General features: G+C 44.6%; 1 long non-coding RNA gene across 1 annotated transcript; it reads left to right on the forward strand.

The window, feature by feature from the left end:
* Positions 1 to 5,834: 5,834 nt before the first annotated feature.
* LOC136319905 (uncharacterized) lies at positions 5,835 to 9,373 on the forward strand. Its single transcript, XR_010728240.1, has 3 exons — positions 5,835 to 6,453; positions 7,199 to 7,240; positions 8,090 to 9,373. It is a non-coding gene; the product is annotated as an uncharacterized lncRNA (long non-coding RNA).
* Positions 9,374 to 27,075: the final 17,702 nt, after the last annotated feature.

Here is a 27,075-nt window from a genome sequence, read left to right on the forward strand (position 1 = left end):
TTTTTTTTTTCCTGAAGCTGGAAACAGGGAGAGACAGTCAGACAGACTCCCGCATGCGCCCGACCGGGATCCACCCAGCACGCCCACCATGGGGCAACGCTCTGCCCACCAGGGGGCGATGCTCTGCCCATCCTGGGCGTCGCCATATTGCGACCAGAGCCACTCTAGCGCCTGAGGCAGAGGCCACAGAGCCATCCCCAGCGCCTGGGCCATCTTTGCTCCAATGGAGCCTTGGCTGCGGGAGGGGAAGAGAGAGACAGAGAGGAAGGCGCGGAGGGGTGGAGAAGCAAATGGGCGCTTCTCCTGTGTGCCCTGGCCGGGAATCAAACCCGGGTCCTCCGCAGGCTAGGCCAACGCTCTACCGCTGAGCCAACCGGCCAGGGCTGTGGGGTTTATTTCTGCATAAACATTCTGATTAAAAAATATATCCAGCCTGACCAGGTGGTGGCGCAGTGGATAGAGCATTGGACTGGGATGCAGTGGACCCGGGTTCAAGACCCCGAGGTCGCCAGCTTGAGCGCGGGCTCATCTGGTTTGAGCAAAAAGCCCACCAGCTTCAACCCAAGATTGCTGGCTCCAGCAAAGGGTTACTCAGTCTGCTGAAGGCCTGTGGTCAAGGCACATATGAGAAAGCAATCAATGAACAACTAAGGTGTTGCAACGTGCAATGAAAAACTAATGAAAGATGCTTCTCATCTTTCTCCGTTCCTGTCTGTCTATCCCTCTCTCTGACTCACTCTCTGTCTCTGTAAAAAAATAAATTAATTAAAAAAAATTTGTTAAAAAAAAAATACAAATATGGCTGGGTAGCTTAGTTGGTTAGAGCATCATCATCCCAATATGCCAAGGTTGTAGGTTCAAACCCTGATCAGTGCACTAACAAGAATCAACTAATGAATGCATAAATAAGTGGAACAACAAATAGATATTTCTCTCTCTAAAATAAATTAATAAATTTTTAAAAATGTATTCCACTGGAGATCCTGTATAGCTAACCACAAAAGGATCTGTGCATAGACATTGTACTCTGGCTTGCAAATTTGTTCTTGAAGGAGTATAGATGAACAATTCTGAACCTGCTTTATATGCATGCTGAGACTGAACAAATAAATGAACTGTAGATAACGGAATCCAGGTTTTTCACCTGGATAGTTATAAGTCATTAAAGAAGAAAAGATAGAATTTATTTTATGATAATAGATTGGAGTCGGAGATTACTGAATTAACTCTGTCTACTAAATTGCCAAATTACCAACTCTATCTGAAATCTTACTTGATCTTGGAAACCCAAGAAACAAGTTCCAGTTGTTGTTGAGATACTCAATTGAATACTTTCATTATATTAAACTACACTAATTTTATTTGTGTAGGAAGTATATATATTGTGTAGGAAGAATATATACTCAGGAAGTATATATTACACTAGTTATATATTCTTTGAGGAAAGAACTGTAAAACTTCTCTGTTCAAATATATTTAAAATGCTGAAAAGAAAAAATAGCATGATCTCTTTAAATCTGCAATTTAAAAATATTTTTTGAAACTCAACTTGGAAAATAATTTCTCATGTCAACTATTAAAACATTGGGTAAATGTGACTATTCTCTTTTCTTTTTCTCTCTCTCTCTTCTGATGTAATAAGAGGGGGAAAATCAAGTAAAAGGCTTTATATGGTCTTATAGGAGCTATTTTACAAGAGATGATTGGTGGTAACATTAGAGGCAAGAGAATCAGGCATGGCCAGTGAGTGAAGTGCCTTGGATAAGCTGATTTAAAAGTTTTCTCTAATTTGAAAGTAATGTTTCAATCAAGTTGTAACAAAATTTAATGAGCTAGTGACACAACATTTTATCTAAGATTTTATCTTATGCTACTCTAATGGTATTTCTCCTTACAAATTGTAAATTTAATAATGATTAAGAAATAGTTACCTAATTATGTGGTGGTGTAGTGGATAGAGCATTGGCCTTGGATGCAGAGGATCCATGTTCAAAACCCAGAGGTCACCGGCTTGAGTGTGGGCTCACCAGCTTGAGTGCAGGGTCTCTGGCTTGAGCATGGGACTATAGACATTACCCCATAGTCACTGACTTGAGCTCAAAGGTCACTGGCTTGAAGCCCAAGGTTACTGGCTTGAGCAAGGGGTCACTGGCTTTGCTGGAGCCCCTGGTCAAGGCACATATGAGAAAGCAATCCATGAACAACTAAGGTGCTGTAACTACAAGTTGATGCTTCTTATCTCCTTTCCTGTTTGTTCCTGTCTGTCTTTCTTGATAAAATAAATGAATGATGATTAAGAAATATTTAATATGAGTAGACCTTTTAATTCCCATTATTAAATACATAAATCTTAACTCAGCTACTATGTAATCAATTTTTGACCTCCTTTATGTGTAAAATCTATTTGCTATCTAAAATGTCACCATGGTTAATAATCATTACATATTCATATTTTATTTAGACTTATTAACAAGCCTATTAAGTAGATATTATTATATTTTTATGGATAAAGATAACAGGTTTAAAGGTTAAATAATAAGCCCAAGTCTGCATATGTAGTATGGTGAAGCAGGATGCAGTAACAGTCTATGTGCCTGTGGTGTGTATAACTTCATATTTTACTGATGGTACCAAGAAAAACAAACCAGCTATGTGACAAGATTAAACATACTAAGGAGTAGCAAATATTACATTCTCACAGGCTCTCCCACAGTACTGAGCACTTAATTACCAGTGGTTCCTCAATAAACGTTTATTGACAAATTTTATTTTTACTTATTTTTTCCTTGTTATGGAATTTATTGGGGTGACACTGGTTAACAAAAGTATACAGGTTTCAGGTGAACAGTTCTACAACACATGATCTATATACTGCATTATATGTTCACTACTGAAAAGATTTTAAAATGTCATTGCTAAAATATAATTACCATTGGCCCTGGCTGGGTAGCTTAGTTAGTTAGAGCATAATCTAGATATGCCAAGGTTGCAGGTTCGATCCCTGGTCAGGGCCCAAACAAGAATCAACCGATGATGACATGAATAACTCAAATTCATGTTTCTCTCTATCTCTTCTTTGTTTCTTTCCCTACCCCTCTCTCTGAAAATGAATCAATAAAACTTCTTTTTAAAGATTTTTATTTATTTTTATTCATTATAGAGAGGGGAGGGAGAGAGAGAGAGAAGGGGGGGAGGAGCAGAAAGCATCAACTGCCATATGTGCCTTGACCAGGCAAGCCCAGGGTTTTGAACCGGCAACCTCAGCGTTTCCAGGTTAACACTTTATCCACTGCGCCACCACAGGTCAGGCTCAATAAAACTTTTTTAAAGAAGAACTATAACTACAGCACCCAGCTAATCGTCAGACCCAGATGCTATGAAGGACTCTTCTATTAACTAACCATGCGGCCTTGGAAAAATTATTTAACTTTTCTGAAGCTTCATTTAAAATCAGAATAACAGCCTGACCTGTGGTGGTGCAGTGGGATAAAGCGTCGACCTGGAACACTGAGGTTGCCGGTTCGAAACCTTGGGCTTGCCTGGTCAAGGCACATATGGGAATTGATGCTTCCTGCTCCTCCCCCTTCTCTCTCTCTCTCTCTCTCTCCTCTCTCTAAAAAAATCAATAAATAAAATATTTTTTAAAAATCAGAATAACAGTGCCTGTGGGCCTATTTGCCAAGTTTTGGGCCATATATGGAAAATATGATTTGTTGAACAAATGAAAGGCTTTACAGACTCAAATTCTAATTTCAAAGAAGCCCATTAGATAGGGAGCCACTCCTTTGGAAAACTGGCTCAGCCTAGCTCAACATCCCACCATAAGTCCGGCTAACAACTCTGGAATCCCTTATTAGATTCTACTTCCTGAACCTTTCTGACTTCTTCATTTAATTTTATCACCCCTCCACTCAAACTAATCAGCTTCCTTTCCAAAGTCATTTTCTATAGCTGAAGAGAAGTATGCTGTCCAGAGGTTAGACTCTTCAGGCATTGTATTCAAAGAACATAGGAATCAATGTCCTTTAAATTTTCTGTATGTTATGATATTTTGACATCTTTAAAAATATCTTTCTGGCTGGGGAGAGACTGCCCCTTACAGGGGTAGCCAATTCTTAGAGATTACAGAAGGCCTAACCTGAAGCATGTTTTTTCAAACTATCCAATCCAGAGCCACACCTCCTCTTTCTGGCCCATACATCCTGAGAAACATATTCTTTTGCCTTAATCATCCAGGGCCAGATGACAAGCAATTAGGGACCATCCTTATATCCCCAAATCCAAGGAAATTATTCAAAATAGTCAATCACAAATGCTTCCCCCTGCCTTGCCTTACCTTTTCCACAGAAGCCTCGATACTCTGGCCTGAACATATTGCTTGCTCCTGCCTTTGCTTTCTACCAAAACCTGATGTTCCTCCAGTGCTCGTGTGTGGTGATTGGTGTCTTTTGTTTCTAGGGGAGCTGTATCATTAAACCTTTCTTCAATGGCATTGACCTCTCTGTGTTGTCACTGAGTCACCTTTATAATTAACATCTACGCACAGAATATAGGCCCAAGCCAGTCTTTTCAAACCCAAACGCTAGAGTAGCTTAAGGGGCAGTGGAATAGCTAGTATTATCAAGATTTCTACTTCAGGGTGAGGTTGTCAGGATATACTCATGTTATGATCCTAATTTCTTTAATTGGCAGTCCTTGATCTAAGTTGAGACAGTAGAGTTGCTATGACTTAAACTCACGTTTTTTTTTTGAAAAGGGAAAACGGATTCCAATGTTAGCCTCACCATTTTGTTTTTAATCGTTGGACTGCCAGTGTACATTTTTCTCCTCATTCCATGTTTTTTTCATATTAGTCAGCTCTCCTTCTTTTTGGGTGTTCTAATTCAGACTACATTAGCAGATTATGTATAGACCTTAAAAACAGACCGACCTAACCTGGTATATAAAATACACTGAATATCTTAGTCCATTCAGGCTGCTAAACAAAATATCATAAAAAGGATGACTTAATAACAGCAAACATTTATTTTTTTTATAGTTCTATAGGCTGAAAAGTCCAAGAGCAAGACTCCAGTAGAGAGCCTATTTCCTGGTTCTCGAACAGGGAAAGCAGTCCTCCCAGGATCCCAAAGGAAGGCAGTTCTCTGGATTCTCCTTTATAAGAACATTAATCCTACTCACTATAACTCCACTTGTATAGCCTCTGCACCTCCTAAAGGCCTCACCTCCTAATACCATCACATTGGGTATTAGAATTCAACAAATAAATTTTGAGAATACAAACATTCAGACCATAGCACTGAAAATAGGTTGGTAAGGGAAGTACGTAATACTTCCTTAAACCCTAGAACACAGAGCTGATACTTCAGGAGATCCCGCCAATCATCCCTTGCCTCATCCCCTCTCCCTAGAGATACAGGGGATGGTTCTATCTTCGGGCCCTGTTTTCCCTTCTTGTTTCCTGTCCTTTTTGAGGTGACTAAAGGGGAAGAGGCCAGAGCTGTCATTTTCTTTTCTACAGTTGCTCTTGATACCTGACTTTTTCATTTTTTCAACGAACGGAAAATGTAAACTTGCTGAGGCCAGATGCCTTGTTTGTGTTGTTCACGATTGTGTCAGTGCCTGGCACATAGTGGGCGCTCTACAAATACCTGTTAAATGAACGAACCATTATTTTACTGAGCGCTGCTGTGTGCCCGGAACCTCTCCGGGAGCTGAGAATAGGGACAGAACGACTGAGCGCTGAAACCGACGCGCTAAGCGTCCTGCCTAGCAGGAACTCGGGGCTCAGACAACGGCAAGGCGGCGCTGGGTGGCGTGCGTGTCTGCAGAGTCTATTCCGGTCGGATTCAAGCTTCTCTGGCTCCCACGGCGCGGACAGATCTGCAGCTCCAGCAACAGATCCGGGAGCGGCTTGAACGCCAGATGATCCCTCCCGACGGACTCGCCGCGGGCATTCCGCTCTCATTCCCAGGCGCCTCCTGGTGCCCCGGCGGCCGCAGCACACACCTGTCGACCTCCTCCGCCCAGCTGAGGCTCAAGCCTGCGGGGCTCCAGGAAGCGACCCCCACCCCATCCGCAGGCTGCGGGCCTAAACGGCTAGCCTTAAAAACAAACAAGCAAAGGAACAAGCCAAACCGCAAAATTGTTCCCGGCGCCTTCCCCCACACCGCTCTGCGGATGAAGGGTGGACTCGGGTTCGAAGCCTCGGGAAGTGCGTGGGACACAGCCTAGAGTGCGGCTGAGGCGCAGCGCGGCCCCGCCTTGCTTCCCCCTTGGGTCCTCGGCGTGATGCTTCCACCTCGGTCGGGGCAAGGTCGACTCCCCTCTATAAGGCTTCTCTCCAAGCAGGTTTAGCTGGAGCCAGAGAAACCCGCTGTGCCCAGGGGCCAGTCTCCGGGTGCAATTCCAGAGATATCTTGAAATTTCTCTCTTATCTTAAACTCCTAACAGGTAGGAGAGACCCAGAGGAGGGAGCGTGGCTGCCCTGAAGCTGGCGGGATGGGGGGGGGGGGGGGAGGAGGCGTTAGTAGCAGCACCAAAAGCTGCAAGCTGTGCGGTTTGCGCTCCTCCTTCTGCTCGCAGAGTCTGCCTTTGCCAGTCTGCAACCGCTCGGACACCTGGGGAACCCACTAACCATGCTTTACTTAGGCAAAGAGCTGTGAAGCTCTATTACCGCTGCCCGACACCCCAAACACTGTCAACCCTGCCACTGTTGTGGTGAATTCGTGGGTGGAGGTGGGAGGGAGGACTAGCAGAGGTAGAGTTAATGACCCAGAGAAATATTGCATCTGTGCCCTCTTGTCACTGTGTTTTATTTAAAGATAATGTTAGATAATGTTATTTCAACTGACAATCTCAACATTTCACCTACAAAATGTTCTAAAAAAAATCCTCCTTCTTGATAAGCACGCGTTCATTTCTGTTTCATAATACAGTACACAGAATTAAATTGCCCACTGTAGACACAGGGAACCAGCCACTACCTTTTACAACCAGCGCCATCAATTTTCTGTATTTTTTCCTTAGGATATGGATACTTACATTGACACAAGTTTATTCAGATGTGGTAACTTTTTGACTAACTAGAATAGATTTTACACATTCAAATCTTTGGGGGGAAAAAGTAAAAAGTAAGGATGATAAAAATCATCTTTAGAGTTTTCCTAGTCTTGACGTTGGTCTCTTTTCTCCCAAGCATCAAAACCTGCACCTGACTCCAGACTTGACCTAGGACCATGTAAGCGAATTGGATAACCTTCTTCTGTGTGTCATCATGCCTTTCTTTGTAGAGGCCATCAAACTCTTCAGATCCTTTGAAAACTATGTAACAGCTGCCTTGCAGTGCTGCTGAAAACGTGTGTGTGTGTGTGTGTGTGTGTGTGTGTGTGTGTAGGGGGGAGATTATACATATATCTAAGTGCCTGGAAAGGCCTAGGATGATGCTTGTCAAGCACGTAGAGCCGCCCCATAATAAGTGCTCATTGAATGTTCATGGATGGAAACCATGAATGATGCCTAAATTAATATAGGGTGCTTATATCAAGAGGCCTGTCACTCAAACTTACAAAAGAAGTGAGCTCCTGCTTCTCTTTTATTATCACTTATGTCCTCCTCAGTAAAATGTATTTAATGATATTATTTTTAAAGTCTTCCTGTCTTGGCAGTGCGATGCCAGCCTGGTACAACCACGGAGGCCCAATCTCCGCACGACTGTCCCAGCTGTGCTAGCCGTGGGGCGCTAAGGCCCGGCTCGCCGCGCTTTACCTTAGCATGTTAGGTAGGGGATCTGGCCAGGCGGGGCGCGGAGCAGGGTCTGGGCAGCAAGTGCTGGGCAGTAGACCAAGGCAAGGCGGAGGGGTCCACGGTGAGCCGCGGGGCTCCGCCTGGCCTGTGGGGGTCACCCTGGAACCCGCCCTGCGCGCGCCGCTACACCTACTGCGGAGAGTACTAATGTCAGAGCGCGGAGCTCCGGTGCCACCGCAACGCCAGCCCATCGCTAGGACGGCGCTACCGCGGCCTGGAGCCTCGGGGCACGGCCACAGGGAAGAGGGCAAGGTCGGCGAGCATTTCCTCTCTGTCTCCGCAGGAAGCAGCCTGACCTGCCGGCGAGTCCAACCCCAGGAGGAGAGCAGAATGGACCCCGCGCCGGTTCTCAAGCCCAGGGGGAGGCCCAAACGCTCCTCCGCCTTGCGGCGCCAGACTAGGGGAGGAGGCGGGGCCTGCGAAGTCGGCTCCCGAAACCCGCTGTCTTGCGAAGCCCTCTCCCCGAGCCCCACGTGCGGTCCCGCCAGACTAGGGGAGGAGGCGGGGCCTGCGAAGTCGGCTCCCGAAACCCGCTGTCCTGCGGAGCCCTCTCCCCGAGCCCCACGTGCGCTCCCGGCCTCCAGCCCAGGGAGTGGGCGTGTCGCCTTCGCAGCAGGGGCGAGTTGCGGCCGGTCCCGCAGAGAACCCCAGCGGTCCGCTCTCTGCCTGGGTTTCCTCAGCATCCACGTTTCTCCTGACACCCAAGAGCAGAGAGTTTTGCAAGGGACCTGAGGAACCAAATGGGGGACCTGGTGAAGGCTCACACTTCGTTCCTTTCTCACTTCTGTGTTTGTAGAAGGGCAGTTTGTGTGGAGCTTTCTGCACCGGAACGTCAAATTAATGAAGTGAAGTAAAATCTTACGCCCTGAGGCATCATTTCTTGTCCGAGATGATCCATTTAACCATTGGAAAATCCGGCTAATTGCATTGCTCCAACAGTACTCGTTGTAATATTTGGTACCTCCAGAATGTAGAATCGATTGTTCGAATTTATTTTCTAAAAAGGGGAAGCAGTTGTAATGTTACAATTTTTAACCAGTTTTTAAGAGACCAAACAATGCTCAAAGGTTAATTAGTAGCGAGCACAGGAGGGAAAATACTAGTTAAAAATTAGTTAAAACACCTACTTAAAACTGACCCCACTTTTAAATCCTCTCAATAATTTTCTTTTTTCTATGTCAGCCCCCAATTTGCAAGAGGAAGAAGCAAAGCAAAATATCTTTATCTCACATTCAGATTACAGATATTATCGAAGGGTTCAAACTAACACCCAACATTTCTTTATTCTTTGATGTGCAGGTCCGACTGCCCTGCTGTAGAAACTTTCCTCAGGACAGAAACTTAGGCAGAAACGTTCCTGAGGACAGAACTTTTCCATAGTTGAAGCACCGGCTCTTTTTAATGTATAGATGTAACCTGAAATCTGTATAGTTTTATTAAGTAATATCACCTCAATAAATTCAATAAATAAAGAAAAACAAGCTAACTTCCTTGATCTCCTCAGATTGAACAATTCTACCAAGCAACGAAGAAAGTACTGCCTAATTTGGAATGTGTTTTGGAAGGAATAAATTTATGGTGGTGAGAGTATAACTTCTTTCCTCTTTTTAGTAACACCATTTCTATGTAAGTACTTTCTTTTAAAATGAGTGTTTCAGCTAGGCAGATCTAAATATCTTGAGTCATAAATTTATTTGGTAATAAATACATGTATTAAACAACATGGTCATAGTCTTCATTTTAACTTTTCCCATGTTTATCGTCTTTGATGCCAAGAATGAAAAGTTATAGGTTACAGTTATTTAATAAATCACAACCATCCTTTTTTTTTTTTTTTTAAATTTTATTTATTCATTTTTTTTTTAGAGAGGAGAGAGAGAGACAGAGAGGGAGAGAGAGAGAGACAGAGAGAGAAGGTGGGGAGGAGCTGGAAGCATCAACTCCCATATGTGCCTTGGCCAGGCAAGCCCAGGGTTTTGAACCGGCGACCTCAGCATTTCCAGGTCGATGCTTTATCCACTGCGCCACCACAGGTCAGGCCACAACCATCCTTAATTCACAATTTCTTTCCAACTTGGAAGAGGGTGTATCATTCTTCCTGAGGTGAAACAATATTTACTTTTCTCTTTCATATATTATTTCCTTGGCCTCCCATTCTAGTAACAGGGAGCCTTGAAAATCTGTTCTCTATTATATAGACAGTATGAAAGAAGTAGGAATGGCTTCAGTGGTCAACACACAAACTGAATTTATTTTCCTTGTTAATATGTGGAGTCTAGTTATTCTCCATTGTCATTATCTTCAAACCTAAAATAATCAAAATCAGAATTTTGAAGGTAATGTTATCCAGCATTGAAATAATATTAATCATTAAAAAATTGCTTCATTGGCTATCTGGGTAATTTTGTTCCGACTGAGTAGCTATGTTTCTGTAAAACGGAATAAAAAATTTAAAAATGTAGTCCAGCCTGACCTATGGTAGCACAGTGGATAGTCAACTGGGAGCGTTGAGGTCACCAGTTGGAAACCCAAGGTCACTGGCTTGTGCTTAGGGTTGCCAGCTTGAGCTCAGGGTTGTTGACACGATCTGAGGTTGGTTGCTGGCTTGAGCAAGGGATTGCTGGCTAAACTTGAGTCCAAGGTCACCAGTCCCATCCTCAGTCAAGGCACCTTTGAGAAGCAATAAATGTATAACTAAGTGAAGCAAAGAATTGATGCTTCTTGCTCTCTCTCCCTTCCTGTCTCTGTCTCTCTATCTATCTCCCTCCCCCGCAAAAAAATGTAATCTGTATCTTTAGTATTCTTACTATTAAAGAAACATTTTGTCACTTTTTATCACTCTAGATATTTCAGTTGCCCTCAGGTGAAGTCTTTAAAATTGTTTGCCCTCAAACACATCAAAATCATGAGGTGTTTCTACAGAGGAATATTATGCTCTTTGATGACATTAAAGAGACTTTGTGGAGGTTTTCTTTCATTTTGGGGCATAATTTATTTGCTATAAGGAAAGAGGAAGTATCTCTCTTCGTTGTATCATATAATATTGAGCCCAAGGAAGCTCTAATGAAACTCAAATAGAGGAATAAAGAAATGAAGTAGAACCTATAGCTCTCAGTTGGTCACCTGTTTCAGTATCAGTAAGAATTAAATTAAGATGTCTTATGGGATTTATTTTAATTGAGCAACCTAGAAGAGTCCTATTTATTTTATTTGACTTATATCATACCTATATAAATTTGAACTTAAAAATAATTATCTGAAGGTTGGGACCTGAGCCTCTAGATGTGCCATTGGTTCTGAGATATTTGGCTTCATGAGATATAATAAAAGTGGCATTAAGGAGTTACTTAGTAATTAGGTTATGGTGGTGTTTGGTAGGGCTGTGTATAAGGATGAAGTCAGCCAAGCTTGTGAAAAAAAATAATGGTTGCCCAGAGGAGGTGGTCAATTTAAACTAGACTATAAATTAACTTAATTTCAGACCCCAGAATCAAAACTGTTTAGAAGAATACATCTAAAAGTTTATTTAGATCCTGGTCACCCAAATTAACTGGAGCCACAGTGCTTTTAGAAGGAAAGCTGTTGGGTCACCCTGGCAATTCAGGTTAGCTTTGCTGCCTGCAGCAGAAGAGCACTAGGGACAGGACCAATGGCTCTGACTTCCAAGAAGAGGATGAAGATGGAAAGCAAACATTGTTTCTCTCACTTCCTCCCTTTAAACTGTGCTGGAGGAAGCATGGTGAGACAGAAAGGGAAGGTCACTCCTCTCACTGGTTTTATGGCTTTGGGGCAGGTGTGACTACCTTCTATGCCTTCGTTTTCTTTTATAAAATGAAGGGGGTTGGACTAGATGATCATTAAGGCCTTCAGTTTTGTGATTTGATGAGAGAGGAGAAGGAATAGTAGTAGGGCCTGAATCTTTGAGCCTGTTTCCCAATGTGCTAGAAGTTTGCAGAGATTTGTTGGTTATCAATCGTTCTGATGATATTAACTCATTTCTGATGAAATGAGTTAACTCTCATTTAACTCAGCAGTTGTCTCCTCCTCTTTCTTGCATTATCAATATTTTCTTTTGAGAATCAATGTAATGATACAAGCCTGTTGGTAAATATCAAGAAACTTTTTAAAAATTTTTATTTTTTTGAGAGAGAAAGAGAAAGAGAGACAGGAAGGGAGAGAGAGGGTGAGAAGCGTATCAACTTAAACTTTCTCTTTAGTTGCACATTGAGCTTCTTGTACATGCCTTGATTGGGACAAGCCAGTGTCCCCTTGCTCAAGCCAGTGATCTTGGGCCTTTCTTACCAGTGACCTTTGGGCTCAAACTGGCAAGCTTTGGGATTTTGTGGATGATTCCCCTCCCCTCCCAAGCCAGTGACTTCGGGGCTTTGAACCAGCAACCTCATTGTTCTGGGGTGATGCTTTATCCACTGTGCCATCACTGATCAGGCTCCTAATTCTAAATTTATGCATTCCAACTTCCACCTTAACTACTTCACCTGAATGCTAAGAGCCACCTCAAATTTAATACAAACTTGTGTTTCTCTTCAAATTTGCTGTTCCTTTTCACCTGAGTAAGTGACAAATCCACACTAACATTTTGCTTAGGCCAAAAACCTAGGATTCACCCCCTGAAAAAAATTATGTTTTTCACATCTCAACCCAATTCATCAGGAAATCTTGGTGGCTCTGCCTTAGAAACATCTTCAGAAGTTTGCCTCTTCTCATCAGAACTACCATTCTGGTCCAAGCCACTGTCATCTTTCCTTGGATGTTGTTATAGTCTTCTAGTTAGTCTCTGCTTCCACCTTTGTTCCCCTTTAGCAGTCTTTTTGATCCTTCTGAAGTAAAATTCCAATTCTGTTACACCCCTGTTCAAAATCCTGTAATGATTGTTCATATCACCAGAATAAGATCCACAATCTTTAACATGACTCTAAAGCTCCTACATGAATAGGCCCTATTATTTTCTCTCTAATATCATCTCTTGTCATTCTTCCCCTCTCACACTCTCTGCTAGTCACGCTGACCTTTTTGCTATACCCAGAAGTTACTAGGCACACTTCTATCTTAAGGCCTTTGCACCTATTTCAGATATCTTACATAGCCTTCTCTCTTACTTCCTTTGAGTATCAAACATTATCTTATCAGAGAGACTTGTCCTAGCCATCCATATAAAATAACACTTCCCTCCATCAGTCTTTTCCATTTACCTTGTGTTTTTCATATCACATCATCTCAGATATCACAGAGTTATCTAAACACAGAACTGTTCTAAGGTTGGTTAATTCAATGGCTCACAATGACAAGTCTCTGGCCTCCTTAGTATGTTGATTTCCGCCTTCTGATTTGTTCTCTCATGATAGTTATTATTTCAGGAATCTCAATCCCACACAACATTCAACACCTCTTTTTAAGATCAGGATAAACCTTACCATGTGTCTCCAAGATACTTTCTTTTTTTTTTTTTTTTTTTGTATTTTTCTGAAGCTGGAAACAGGGAGAGACAGTCAGACAGACTCCCGCATGTGCCCGACTGGGATCCACCCGGCATGCCCACCAGGGGGCGACACTCTGCCCACTGGGGGCGATGCTCTGCCCCTCCGGGGTATCGCTCTGTTGCGACCAGAGCCACTCCAGCGCCTGGGGCAGAGGCCACAGAGCCATCCCCAGCGCCCGGGCCATCCTTGCTCCAATGGAGCCTTGGCTGCGGGAGGGGAAGAGAGAGAGAGGAAGGAGAGGGGGAGGGGTGGAGAAGCAGATGGGCGCTTCTCCTGTGTGCCCTGGCCGGGAATCGAACCCGGGACTTCTGCACGCCAGGCCGACGCTCCACCACTGAGCCAACCGGCCAGGGCCAAGATACTTTCTCTTATGTCTTTTTGGCCAGAATTGTCCGACTTGCCCATTCCTTGACCAATCACAAGCAAGAGGAAAAGAACTGTCATGGTTAATAAAAATGAATCAAGATTCACTTCCTGAGATTTGGAAGGATTTGGCATTCCTAGAGCCCTTGACCACTTTGTATACAAATAAACTCAGGGTTCTGTTAGCGAGAAAGGAATGGGAACAATGGTTGTTGAGTGAACATCTTAATAGTGTTTTCTATACTTATGATCAGTCAAAACCCTCATGTTGTTGGCCATCTCTTTTGATAAATAGGTTACCCTCTCACATTTCTACAGCTGGGTCATTTGAATCAAGATAATCCCCCCATTTTTCTCTCGTATTTAATTACATTCACTTATAGAAAATGTATCTATTATGTTATACTGAGTAGTTAACTACCTTGAAACATAGTGGCATAGAACAATTATTTACTTACTTGAGATTCTGCAATTTGGGCTGAAATTTCCAAGATGGATCTTTTGCTGATATCACCTAGGCTCATTCAAATGGCTATAATCATTTGGTGGGCAGCTGGGGGCTGGATCCCTCTCTTTCCATGCGATCTTCTATTAAGAAAACTAGATCAGGGTTCTTCACACAGTAATCAACAGTGTATTAAAGGGAAGCCCCAATGTGCAAATATTTATCAACTTTGTGCTGGTGTCACAGCACCAGCATTTGCTAATTCCCATTGAGCAGAGCAAATCACACGGCCAAGCATAGAGTCTTTGTGATAGGAAATTATACAAAAGCACAAATATCAGGACATTTGATCACTGGGGATGATTATGTAACTGATACCATGGAGATAAAACATTATACAATTTCTTTAAGCTGTGACTGAGCTAAATGTAAAAATGAGAGTACCAAGTTTATGGAATAAAACTTTTGCTATGTATGATTTATTATATATTTTAAAATTGTAAGTTAATGAACTAAAACTAAACTTAACCTGTTCTTACTTCTTGAACTTAACACAGTTTTGCATTTGTTACTTTTTCCTGAGAAACCTAAAATGTGTTACACAGCTATTTGATATGAGGAATAAATAAGTAAACTGATTTTAAAAACTAAAAAACTGAAGAAGATAGATGCTGCGCAAATAGTTTACTTTTTTATTTTATTTTATTTTATTTTTTGCATTTTTCTGAAGCTGGAAACAGGGAGAGACAGTCAGACAGACTCCCGCATGTGCCCGACCGGGATCCACCCGGCACGCCCACCAGGGGGCGACGCTCTGCCCACCAGGGGGCGATGCTCTGCCCATCCTGGGCGTCGCCATGTTGCAACCAGAGCCACTCTAGCGCCTGGGGCAGAGGCCACAGAGCCATCCCCAGCTCCCGGGCCATCTTTGCTCCATGGAGCCTTGGCTGCGGGAGGGAAAGAGAGAGACAGAGAGGAAGGCGCGGCGGAGGGGTGGAGAAGCAAATGGGCGCTTCTCCTATGTGCCCTGGCCGGGAATCGAACCCGGGTCCTCCGCACGCTAGGCCAATGCTCTACCGCTGAGCCAACCGGCCAGGGCCCAGTTTACTTTTTTATTAAGCAGCTACTGAAATATATTTAAACCTTGAGTCACTAACAATGTCTATAATTTATACCACAGATCACAAATTTGTGAATACACAACAGAACTTACAGAACCATATCTTACAGAATGGGATTTAAAGGAAGTCTTTGTTTTAAAATTTTTAATGGCAGTTTTCTGGAGAATCATTTTTGTTTAATAATAACTTGAAATTTTTATTCTCCAAGTGTTTTGGGGTAAATTAAAATCAGTAGTATCTCAAGTTAAAAGGGTTATTTCTTGGACAAGAGTGTGGTGGTTACCGGGGGTAGGGAGGGGAAGGGAGGGGGGGGAGAGGAAGGGCACAAAGAAAACCAGATAGAAGGTGACGGAAGACTATATGACTTTGGGTGATAGGTATGCAACATAATCAAATGTCAAAATGACCTGGAGATGTTTTCTCTGAACCTATGTACCCTGATTGATTAATGTCATCCCATTAAAATTAATTTTAAAAATACCAAAAGGTAGTTTATTATTGCATGTATTTATTAGTTAAATATGAGCAATAAAAGAGGTACACAAAACTACATTGTTATAAGACTTTTAAAATATTAATGAGGCCTGACCTGTGGTGGCGCAGTGGGATAAAGCGTCGACCTGGAACACTGAGGTCGCCGGTTCAAAACCTTGGGCTTGCCTGGTCAAGGCACATATGGGAGTTGATGCTTCCTGCTCCTCCCCCTTCTCTCTCTCTCTCTGTCTCTCTCTCTCACTCCTCTCTCTCTAAAAAAAAAAAATCAATAAATAAAATATTAAAAAAAATATTAATGAAAAAATATTAAATAATATCTGACAAAAACCAATAAAACTATTATATATGAAAAAAGGGTTATTTCTTTATAAACTTCTTGAATATAAAAATTAACATAAATTACAAGGAAATCTAGGAAGTCAATTCACTGATAACAAAAACAAAGGCAAAGCCCCACCCCACCCCACCCTGAATAAATCAAGATCTTTTAAAAATACATTGTATTGACTTTAAGTAGAGAGGAAGGGAGAGAGAGAGACAGGAACATTGATCTGTTTTTGTATGTTCCCTGACTGGGGATTGAAGCAGCAACCTCTGCTTATCAGGACGATGCTCCAACCAACTGGACTATCTGGCCAGGCCCAACGTCTCTCACTTGTCAGTAGTATCACTTAGGAACTGCTTTCCACTGTAATAAGACTGTCTTTCTTTATCCTCCTTCTACTCATGCACCCAAAGTGTGCTTTAGAGAGACCAGTGTTTATTTCAACTAAAAGAGTTCAACATATAGGTAACCCAGGGTCAATGTGGTGTTTCCATTAAGTTATCTAGGATTCTGCTTCCTTCTGTCTTCTGTTTGGGCATCCTCAGTACATGGTTTCCATACACAGAGTCATTTCATAGACTAAGATGGCTTCTGTAGTGTCAGCCATTGTGTATCTGTGCAGGCATGAGAACAAGCAAAAGGTGGCTAGTTGTCTTCTTAGTCACAGACAACTCTGCTTACATCACATTAACCAGAACATACAGAACCACATCTAGCTACAAAGAGGTTGGGGACACACAGTCTTTGTTCACGACAGCATTATAACCAGCTGTAATGTAAAGCAATCAGGGTTGTGTTAGAAGATGGGGAGAATGGATATTTGGGAGGCAAATAGAAGACTTTGCTACAATGACTAAGACAATGTAGTCAAATTGTGTTATGCATTTTTCCCCACCAGAATGTATGAAGCTCTTTCAACTACGAGTGGGAATATCCTCTCTGTAACCCCATTCTTCTATTTGTAAGTCAAAAGCTCGTTTTCTCAGCCTTCCTTTTGCTTCTAGGGCATTGCAGTGCAGCTTGGGATCCAAGTCAGATGCTAACCCACAGGACTTTTGTTTGGAAGTGATGTGAAAAAGACAATGCCCCTGTGGAATCCATTTTTGTCCTCATCAAACTTTTGAGGCAGCAATGGCAAAGGTCCATGCTCAGTGATGACAGTGCAATTTGTGGTTGTTTTTTTTTTTTTAATCAAGTGAGAGGCAGGGAGGCAGACAGACAGACTCTTGCATGTGCCCAGACTGGGATCTACCCAGCAACCCTGTCTGGGGTTAATGCTCTGCCCTTCTGGAGCCATTGCTCCATTGCTTGGCAACTGAGCCATTCTAGCTCCTGAGGCAAGGCCATGGAGCCATTGGCAGCAGCAGCAGTATTGGGACCAACCTGCTCATTTGTGCCATGGCTGTAGGGAGAGAGGAGAGTGAGAGAGAGTGAGAGTGAGAGAAAGAGAGGAGGGGAGGGAGGGGTAAAGAAGCAGATAGTCCCTTCTCCTGTGTGCCCTGACTGGAATTGAATTCAAGACTTCCACATGCTGGCCCACAGTCTACCAATGAGCCAACTGGCCAGGGCCTGGGTTAAGATTTAAACATATAGCCTGACCAGGTCGTGGCGCAGTGGATAGAGCATAGGCCTGGGATGCTGAGGACCCAGGCTTGGAAACCCTGAGGTTGCTGCCTTGAGCACAGACTCATCTGGCTTGAGCACAGAGTCAAAAACATGACTCCATGGTCATTGGTTTAAGCCCAAGGTCACTGGTTTGAGCAAGGGGTCACTGGCTTGGCTGGAGCCCTCCACCCCCAACCCGGTCAAGGCACATATGAGAAAGCAGTCAATGGACAACTAAGGAGCTGCAATGAAAAATTGATGCTTCTCATCTCTCTCCTTTCTTGTCTATCTGTCCCTGTCACTCTGTCTGTCTGTCTCCTTTGCTAATAAACAAGCAAACAAATAAACTTGGGGGAGACACAACAATGTAACCCATAATAATGCATAAGGACCCTCACTGATGCAAGTATGTATGTCTTGGGACACCAAGTTAAGGATATAGTACCCCCAATCTCAGTAGTAACACAGAAGACTCTTCCCCTCCCCTCCACCTTCCCTCTTTTTTATTGGCGTCAAAAATAAACTGCAGGCCTTCAAAGATCAAGAATGAATAACTAACATTTCTGAGTGCATCCTACAACCCAAGTGCTATACTAAGCACTTCCCATCAACATCTCATAATCTTCTCAACAACCCTGTGAGGTAGATTGAATCACTCACATTTTACACCTGAAGAAACTGAAGAATAGAAAGGTTACCCTAACACATGTTTAGTAAGTGGCAGAGGCAAGATTTGGATCCAGTCGGTTTGACTCTGGAGTCCACTCTCTCAGCCACTAGTATATCCCATGAGCACTTAATGATCCTCATATAGAAGAACAGATAGCAATCAATTAACCTTCTGGGTGTGTGTGGTTAAGTTAAAATAGCCTGGGCTTTTAACTCAGAGGATGTGGGAGGAATTCTGTCTCTATTATTTACTGTATAACCCTAAGCAAACTTCTTAGCCTCCCTGAAAATGTCTTATTGGTAAAAAGATAAATAATGAAATCTACTTCATGGTGTTGTTATGATGGTTGAACCTAATAAGCTGTTTTGTGTTGGGCATTTGAAAAGTTATTTTAAAATGTTTGTATGCTCAACAATAAAAGACAAACAACTCAATTAAAAATGGGAGGCCCTGGCGGGTTGGCTCAGTGGTAGAGTGTTGGCCTGGCGTGCAGGAGTTCCGGGTTCGATTCCCGGCCAGGGCACACAGGAGAAGCGCCCATCTGCTTCTCCACCCCTCCCCTTCTCCTTCCTCTCTGTCTCTCTCTTCCCCTCCTGCAGCCAAGGCTCCATTGGAGCAAAGTTGGCCCAGGCGCTGAGGACGGCTCTATGGCTTCAGCCTCAGGCGCTAGAATGGCTCTGGTTGCAACAGAGCAACGCCCCAGATGGGCAGAGCATCGCCCCCTGGTGGGCATGCCAGGTGGATCCTGGTTGGGCGCATGAGGGAGTCTGACTGCCTCCCCGTTTCCAGCTATGGAAAAATACAAATAAATAAATAAATAAAATTTAAAAAAATGGGAAAAGAATTTGAATAAACATTTCCTCAAAGAAGATATACAGCCTGACCAGACGGTGGCTCAGTGGATAGAGCATTGGACTGGGATGCAGAGGACCCAGATTCGAGACCCCCGAGGTCACCAGATTGAGCGCAGGTTATCTGGTTTGAGCAAAAAGCCCACCAGCTTGAACCCAAGGTCGCTGGCTCGAGCAAGGAGTTACTCGGTCTGCTGAAGGCCCGTGGTCAAGGCACATATGAGAAAGCAATCAATGAACAACTAAGGCAGGAGTCCCCAAACTTTTTACACAGGGGGCCAGTTCACTGTCCCTCAGACCATTGGAGGGCCAGACTATAAAAAAAACTATGAACAAATCCCTATGCACACTGCACAGATCTTATTTTAAAGTAAAAAAACCAAAACGGGAACAAATACAATATTTAAAATAAAGAACAAGTAAATTTATTTTTTATTTATTTATTTATTTTTTTTTATATATAATTTTATTTTTTTAATGGGGTGACATCAATAAATCAGGATACATATATTCAAAGATAACAAGTCCAGGTTATCTTGTCATTCAATTATGTTGCATACCCACCACCCAAAGTCAGATTGTCCTCTGTCACCTTCTATCTTGTTTTCTTTGTGCCCCTCCCCACCCCCTATCCCTCTCCCATTCCCCCCTCCCCCCCCGTAACCACCACACGCTTATCAATGTCTCTTAGTTTCACTATTATGTCCCACCTACGTATGGAATAATACAGTTCCTGTTTTTTTCTGATTTACTTATTTCGCTTCGTATCATGTTATCAAGATCCCACCATTTTGCTGTAAATGTTCCGATGTCATCATTTCTTATGGCTGAGTAGTATTCCATAGTGTATATGTGCCACATCTTCTTTATCCAGTCATCTATTGATGGGCTTTTTGGTTGTTTCCATGTCCTGGCCACTGTGAACAATGCTGCAATAAACATGGGGCTGCATGTGTCTTTACGTATCAATGTTTCTGAGTTTTTGGGATATATACCCAGTAGAGGGATTGCTGGGTCATAAGGTAGTTCTATTTTCAGTTTTTTGAGGAACCACCATACTTTCTTCCATAATGGTTGTACTACTTTACATTCCCACCAACAGTGTATGAGAGTTCCTTTTTCTCCACAGCCTCTCCAACATTTGCTATTACCTGACTTGCTAATAACAGCTAATCGAACAGGTGTGAGGTGGTATCTCATTGCCGTTTTGATTTGCATTTCTCTAATAGCTAAAGAAGATGAGCATCTTTTCATATATCTGTTGGCCATTTGTATTTCTTCCTGGGAGAAGTGTCTATTCATATCCTCTTCCCATTTTTTTATTGGATTGTTTGTTTGTTTGTTGTTGAGTTTTATGAGTTCTTTGTATATTTTGGATATTAGGCCCTTATCTGAGCTGTTGTTTGAAAATATCATTTCCCATTTAGTTGGCTTTCTGTTTATTTAAGAACAAGTAAATTTAAATCAACCAACTGACCAGTATTTCAATGGGAACTATGCTCCTCTCACTGACCACCAATGAAAGAGGTGCCCCTTTCGGAAGTGCGGCGGGGGCCGGATAAATGGCCTTAGGGGGTCACATGTGGCCGTAGTTTGGGGACCCTTGAACTAAGGTGTTGCAACGCGCAATGAAAAACTGATGATTGATGCTTCTCATCTCTCTCCGTTCCTGTCTGCCTGTCCCTGTCTATCCCTCTCTCTCTCTGAAAAAAAAAAAAAAGAAGATATACAAATGCAAGAAGCACATAAAAGGATGCTTAAGCATTAGTTTTTTAGTTATTAGGGAAAGTGTATTGAAACTACAGTGAGATACTAGTTTGCCTCCAGGAAGGGAAAAATAAAAAAGACAGATAACAAGTATTGGAGGATATAGAAAAGCTTATACCCTCATACACTGCCGTGAAAATGTAAAATGGTGCAAGTAGCTTGACAGTTATTCAAAGAGTTAAATATATGGTAAACCCTGAAAAATCACACACACAAAAGAAATAAAAACATATACTGGGAGTGGGGGGCAGGGTTACAACACAGTTCCATTTCTATGACCGTGACACAAACGGAACACTTGCATGTTTTTTTTGTATTTTTCTGAAGTTGGAAATGGGGAGGCAGTCAGACAGACTCCCACATGTGCCCAACCGGGATCCACCCGGCACGCCCACCAGGGGGCGATGCTCTGCCCCTCCGGGGAGTCGCTCTGCCGCGACCAGAGCCACTCTAGCACCTGGGGCAGAGGCCAAGGAGCCATCCCCAGTGCCCGGGCCATCCTTGCTCCAATGGAGCCCCGGCCCGCGGGAAGGGAAGAGAGAGACAGAGAGGAAGGGGGGGGGTGGAGAAACAAATGGGCGCTTCCCCTACATGCCCTGGTCGGGAATCGAACCCGGGTCCCCCACACGCCAGGCCGACGCTCCACCGCTGAGCCAACGGGCCAGGGCCAACACTTGCACTTTTAACAGTCCAAAATGGCCTAGGTAAGCAAACTGGGAAACACCAACTCCCTTACTCATATGCTGTATTACTGCCTATTCTTTTGCCCGGGCAAAACCAAACTAGTTCATCCACGTAGTCCATAAGTACGATGCTGATGGCGTAAGCCGAAACGCTCACATCTAAATTTTTAAAAATTTTTATGGGAGTGAGCGTCATAAACTCGAAACATTGTATATCGATACAATTGTAACTCAAGAACCCCCCATGTACACACACAAAATTGTGAGCAAATGTTCCTTAGTGGCATTATATATACCAGCAAAGAAGTAGAAAGAACCAAAAGTCTATCAAGTAATAAATGAATAAATAAAATGTGATATAGCTGTACAATGGAGTATTATGCATCCATAAAAGGAAGAACATACTGATACATGCTACAATATGGATGAACCTTGAATAATTATGCTAAGTAAAAAAATACAGTCACAAAAGACCACATATCATATGGACTCACTTATATGAAATGTGAAGAATAAGTAAAACTCGGCAGACCGAAAAGACATTTAGTAGTTGCCATAACTGGGGAGTTTGGGAACAAATGGGGAGTAATAGCTAATGGATATGGGTGTTCTTTGGAAAGGGTGAATAAAAATGCTCTAAAATGAGCTTATGTGATGGTTGCACAATCTTGTGAATATACTTTAAAAAACCCACCATAAACATTGAATTATACCCTTTAAATGGGTGAATTTTGTGGTATGTAAAATATATCTCAACAGAGCTATTTGGCCAACAAGACATTTTCGTGACTATGCATAAAGATTCACCTTTTGTAACCTTATCTAATTTTTCTTATAATTATGTATATATTTGAAAGGTTGTCTGAATGTGAATCCCTACTGTAAAATGAAGGCTATAAACACTTCAATCATCTTTCAGGAACTTGAAATGCATCATCATTAGATCATGGACATGAATAACATGAGTGATATCACTGCATTTAAAAACAAACGTAATTAGCAGTGACATTAGGAGAGTATACAGGGTTCTACTAGTGAACTTACTAATTGTTATTCAGAGATGCTGGTTATGAAACTGAATGCAGTTTTTGGTTGTGACATAAGCCATATATTTTTATTGTCCCCCCTCCCCCATTGCTATCATAATGACCACTTAATGAACTCCCATCACTCACAGATTGTCCTAGTGGCCAGGACAACTTCTTTCTGTTATTCACCACTTTCTGAAGAGCTGAAAAATGGGTAATAGATTAAAGGAAAATTCTATCCTTTCTGAACACATATTTACAAGTTCTTTCTTCATGATGTGGGCCAGACTGGGGAGAAAGAAGGGTCTTAGGTTTGCAGAGGAACTAAAATATAGAAAGAAAAAAGCCTTATGGCTCACCAGGGCTCACCACGGGGGCTTCTCCCAAGCTGAGACACCCGGGGCTCCTATCCCCACAGGTGGATTTAAATAAATTTAGAAACAAAGAAAGAAATCCAGATAAGTTTGGAACTACCTGCTCTCCCTCACTATTTTTTGTTTGTTTGTTTGTTTGTTTAGTGTCCACTTGTCATTTCTGGCTTCTCTGCTCCTCAGGGGCTAAAAGAGGCTGTCACTGCCCTCTGCTTTTTCAGTTTTTAAAAGGTTTTGTCACCTTCATCTGTCACCTCAGGGTGGAGATTTACAAAAAACTCTATATCTAAGTACACTGTCTGAATGTATACGAATACTTATCCTTATGTTTGTGTTTTCACATAGGGTGTGTATATTTTACACACAAAAGCACAGAGAAGGAAATATTTTCATTGACTTGTTTGGTTGTGAAGTTCTCTTTAGCGTACAAAAGAAGACACTTTTGTTTCTTTTGACTTTCCCCCCTTTTAATTAAAATACCAAATTGTTCTTGTTATTGCTCAAGAGGGGGGGTATACGTTCTTTGGGGGATGGGAATGGAAGGCAGAGATAAAGAAAGCAAGCCAGCCAGCTCTTCAAGAAGAAGGGGGAAAAAGAAAAAAAAAGTCTGGGAATCTCAAGAACATCTTTATTTAGCCTTTTAACTCCCCCTTCTTTCTGATTAAAGAGTTCAGACTCGCTCCTCCGCCCGCGTTTAATTATGCTCCAGCATCTTTTCTCTGAAGCTGTCACCACCACTTTCTGAACTGCAGCCCCCACCGTGAGCCATTAGCCCGGGTCTTTTCCGTTTCGCTTTTCTTTCCTCAGTTTCTCCCTGCAAGCTTTATAAATCTCCCTTGGAGGAGGAGTGTCCAAGCGGGTGGAAGTCTGAACACAATGCAACCTGAGAATTTCTGTCACTCTCTGCATATGCTCCTAAGTGCTTTAATCCCAATTAGGGGCGGCTGACACACGGTCCTATTCATTTCCATCAGATCTTGAATACATTTGCCTAGAAATGAACTTCACAAATAGAGCGCTCCTAAATGTGCCCAACAGCAAGGAAAATCGAATTGAGTGCGGGCTCATTCGGCAGCGGCCGGCAGAGGAGCGTTGAATGTGGAGGTGCCCCGAGACATTGCAATTCAACAACATGCTCGCTGACTTTTCTTTGCACCATGTCAACCGAAAGAACCGAGAAATAAGTTGGGGAACTCCGGTTAAAAGGCAACTTGAGAGAGACTCTGAATACTTTTATTGAGCCGCTTCCAATGAAGGACTTAAAAACAACAAAAAAGGCATCACAAAACCCACCAGTGGCGTCCGGGATGCGTCCTAGCCTCGCGTTTAGAGCCTCTCCGCCGCCACTGGCCTCGCAATTAAGGGGAAAAAATGGTCCCGTCGCCCGCATGTCATCTGGTGGCATTCCCAGAGCCCATCCCCGCCGCCCTATTCAGGCGGGGCCTTAATGTCCCACCCGCGCCTCAGGGGCGGCGCAGCTGGTCCGCGCTGACCCCGCGGCCTTGCGGGCGCGGCACCCTCAGGGGGTGCGGCCCGGCCACCTCGGACCCCGGCTAGACTGTGTCTCCAGGCCTCGCCTGCAGTCCCTGACTCCGCGCGGCTCCCTTCAGCTCCGGGTTCGGGACTCCGAGCACCGTCGGGGAAGGGGGGGCTGAAATCGAGGGGGTTGGTGACTCCCCCACACCCAGGTCCGCCAGCCCAAAGGCCACAGCAGGGTAGCCGGCTGGGTCCCCCTGGGGTCCTCAAGCCCGAGAGCTTTGCGCGCCCGAGGCCGGCCGCTTTGGAGAACAGTGTTCCCAAAGGAGATCGCATCCCCGAAGTCGGGTGGGGAATCTTTTCGTCCAGGCGGAGTCCAGCTCAAAGCACACGTGCGCGGCGCTGGCAGCGTTCGGAGCACCGCGCAGGGACGCACACGGGGGTGGACGGGCTCGCCCCTGAGGCAGCAGGCCCGAAGCAGGGCCGCAGCGCGGGCAGCGTTCGGAGCGCCGCGCAGGGACGCACGCGGGGGCGGGAGGGGTCGCCCCTGAGGCAGCGGCGCCCGGAGCAGTGCCGCGGCGCCGGCAGCGTTCGGAGCGCCGCGCAGGGACGCACGCGGGGGCGGGAGGGGTCGCCCCTGATGCAGCGGCGCCTGGAGCAGTGCCGCGGCGCCGGCAGCGTTCGGAGCGCCGCGCAGGGACGCACCCAGGGGCGGAAGGGGTCGCCCCTGAGGCAGCGGCGCCCGGAGCAGGGCCGCGGCGCCGGCAGCGTTCGGAGCACCGCGCAGGGACGCACGCGGGGGCGGCGCCCGGAGCAGGGCCGCGGCGCCGGCAGCGTTCGGAGCACCGCGCAGGGACGCCCACGGGGGCGGATGGGCTCGCCCCTGAGGCAGCGGCGCCTGGAGCGGTGCCGCGGTGGCACTCAGCGCCGGCGCCCCGCTCCTCTGGCTGCTGCTCCGAGAATCCAGCGGCGCTGGAAGCAACCTGTTACCGGGCGCGCTCCCGCGGTGGGCGGCGAGCAGGGCGTCCCCGAAAGCTCTTCTCCCCGCATCTCGGTGCAGAAGGGATTTCGCTTTATCGCGGCCTCTGGACGCCCATTTTAAGTCTATAAAAAAGCCGAATGGAATGTTTTGATTGAGTCTCAACATTGTCTTTGACTAAGGCTGAGACCATGTAATTAATGTGTCTTTTTAATAAGGGACAATACGGCCGTTCAAGCTATTTAATTTCATTTAATTTTCCATCCCATTTGCTGCACAGCCCGCTTTTACTTTTAACATCCAGCCTTTCACGGCCCATCTTGCTCCACTGGGCACATTAGATTGGTTTCACCCTTGCTTTTTAGGGGAGGAAAAATAAAAGAAAATGTGTTCCTTTCCTCCTTTGTGGACAATTTATTTCACTTGGAGAACTTCAACTCAGAGCCACAGGACAGAATAAAACTCGGCGAGCTGGTGTGAATGCCTCTGGCGCAGTCTCTTTCTTCTCGTGGGGCTGGGAACCAGCCACAATTGGCTATATTAATAAATAACTTTCCTCACAGTCGGCCTTTACATGGTCCTATTGATAAAATTGTTCGCGTGTCGTTCACGCTTTTTCACTCATTAAGGAGGGCCGGGGAGGAGCCTCAGACCCAAGCCCTGCGCTCGCCCCTTCCCGCTCACAGTGCTGGCAATTTAAACGGGGTGTCATCTCGGAGTCGCCAGGCCAGAGGTTAGAGGGACATGTTCATGGCTTAAATTTATTGCCCTCGACTCTTCGGAGCGGCTTCCTCTCCGCCTCCCCTCCCCCGGCTTTTGCCATTCATGGGCCGCGGGATCAAAGGCTCCCTCCTCTGTCGCAGGCAGCGCTCGCGGCCCGCGGAGGGGCGTTTGGAGTGGTAGGAGGAAGAATCGGTGCAGCTCACTCAGAAAGTGGCCCTGGGCAGGGTGGGGCTGCAGGGTCAGAAGTACCGTGGCGAGCGGCCACCCAGACCCGCTCCGCGCCGGTGAGTGTCCTCTGCCCCGGTCCCCGCGTCTACACGGGTCCTGGAGTGAGCGGTGAGGCCGCCCTTCCTGTGTCATGTGGACCTGGCCTGATTCCCCCCTTGAGCAAACCACCAGTTTCGGAGCGCCTAAAACCCATTCACTGTACAGATCATTGTTATTTTTTTAAAAAGATTTTATTTATTCAATTTTCAGAGAGGAGAGAGAGAGAGAGAGAGAGAGAGAGAGAGAGAGAGAAAGGGGAGGAGCAGGAAGTATCAACTCCCATATGTGCCTTGACCAGGCAAGACCAGGGTCTCGAACAGGCGACCTCAGCGTTCCAGGTCTACGCTTTACCCACTGCGCCACCACAGGTCAGGCCAGATCGTTGCTATTGACCTTTGCAACCACTGGGTGGAAACCAAGGGTCTGCACCATCTTTCCCATTTTAAGGATTAAGAGACTGAGGCTTTGAAGCAACTCACAGAAGGTTCCCTGAGTCTTGAGCGACAGAGCACAGACTGAGTGAGCCTCAGTCGCCTGAAGGTGTCCAAGTCTCCATCGAGGGGTGCTACACAGAGCTTATTTGGGGGCCTTGCGGGACAAAC

This window comes from Saccopteryx bilineata, chromosome 1 (genome assembly GCF_036850765.1).
Source record: "Saccopteryx bilineata isolate mSacBil1 chromosome 1, mSacBil1_pri_phased_curated, whole genome shotgun sequence".
NCBI lineage: Eukaryota > Metazoa > Chordata > Mammalia > Chiroptera > Emballonuridae > Saccopteryx > Saccopteryx bilineata.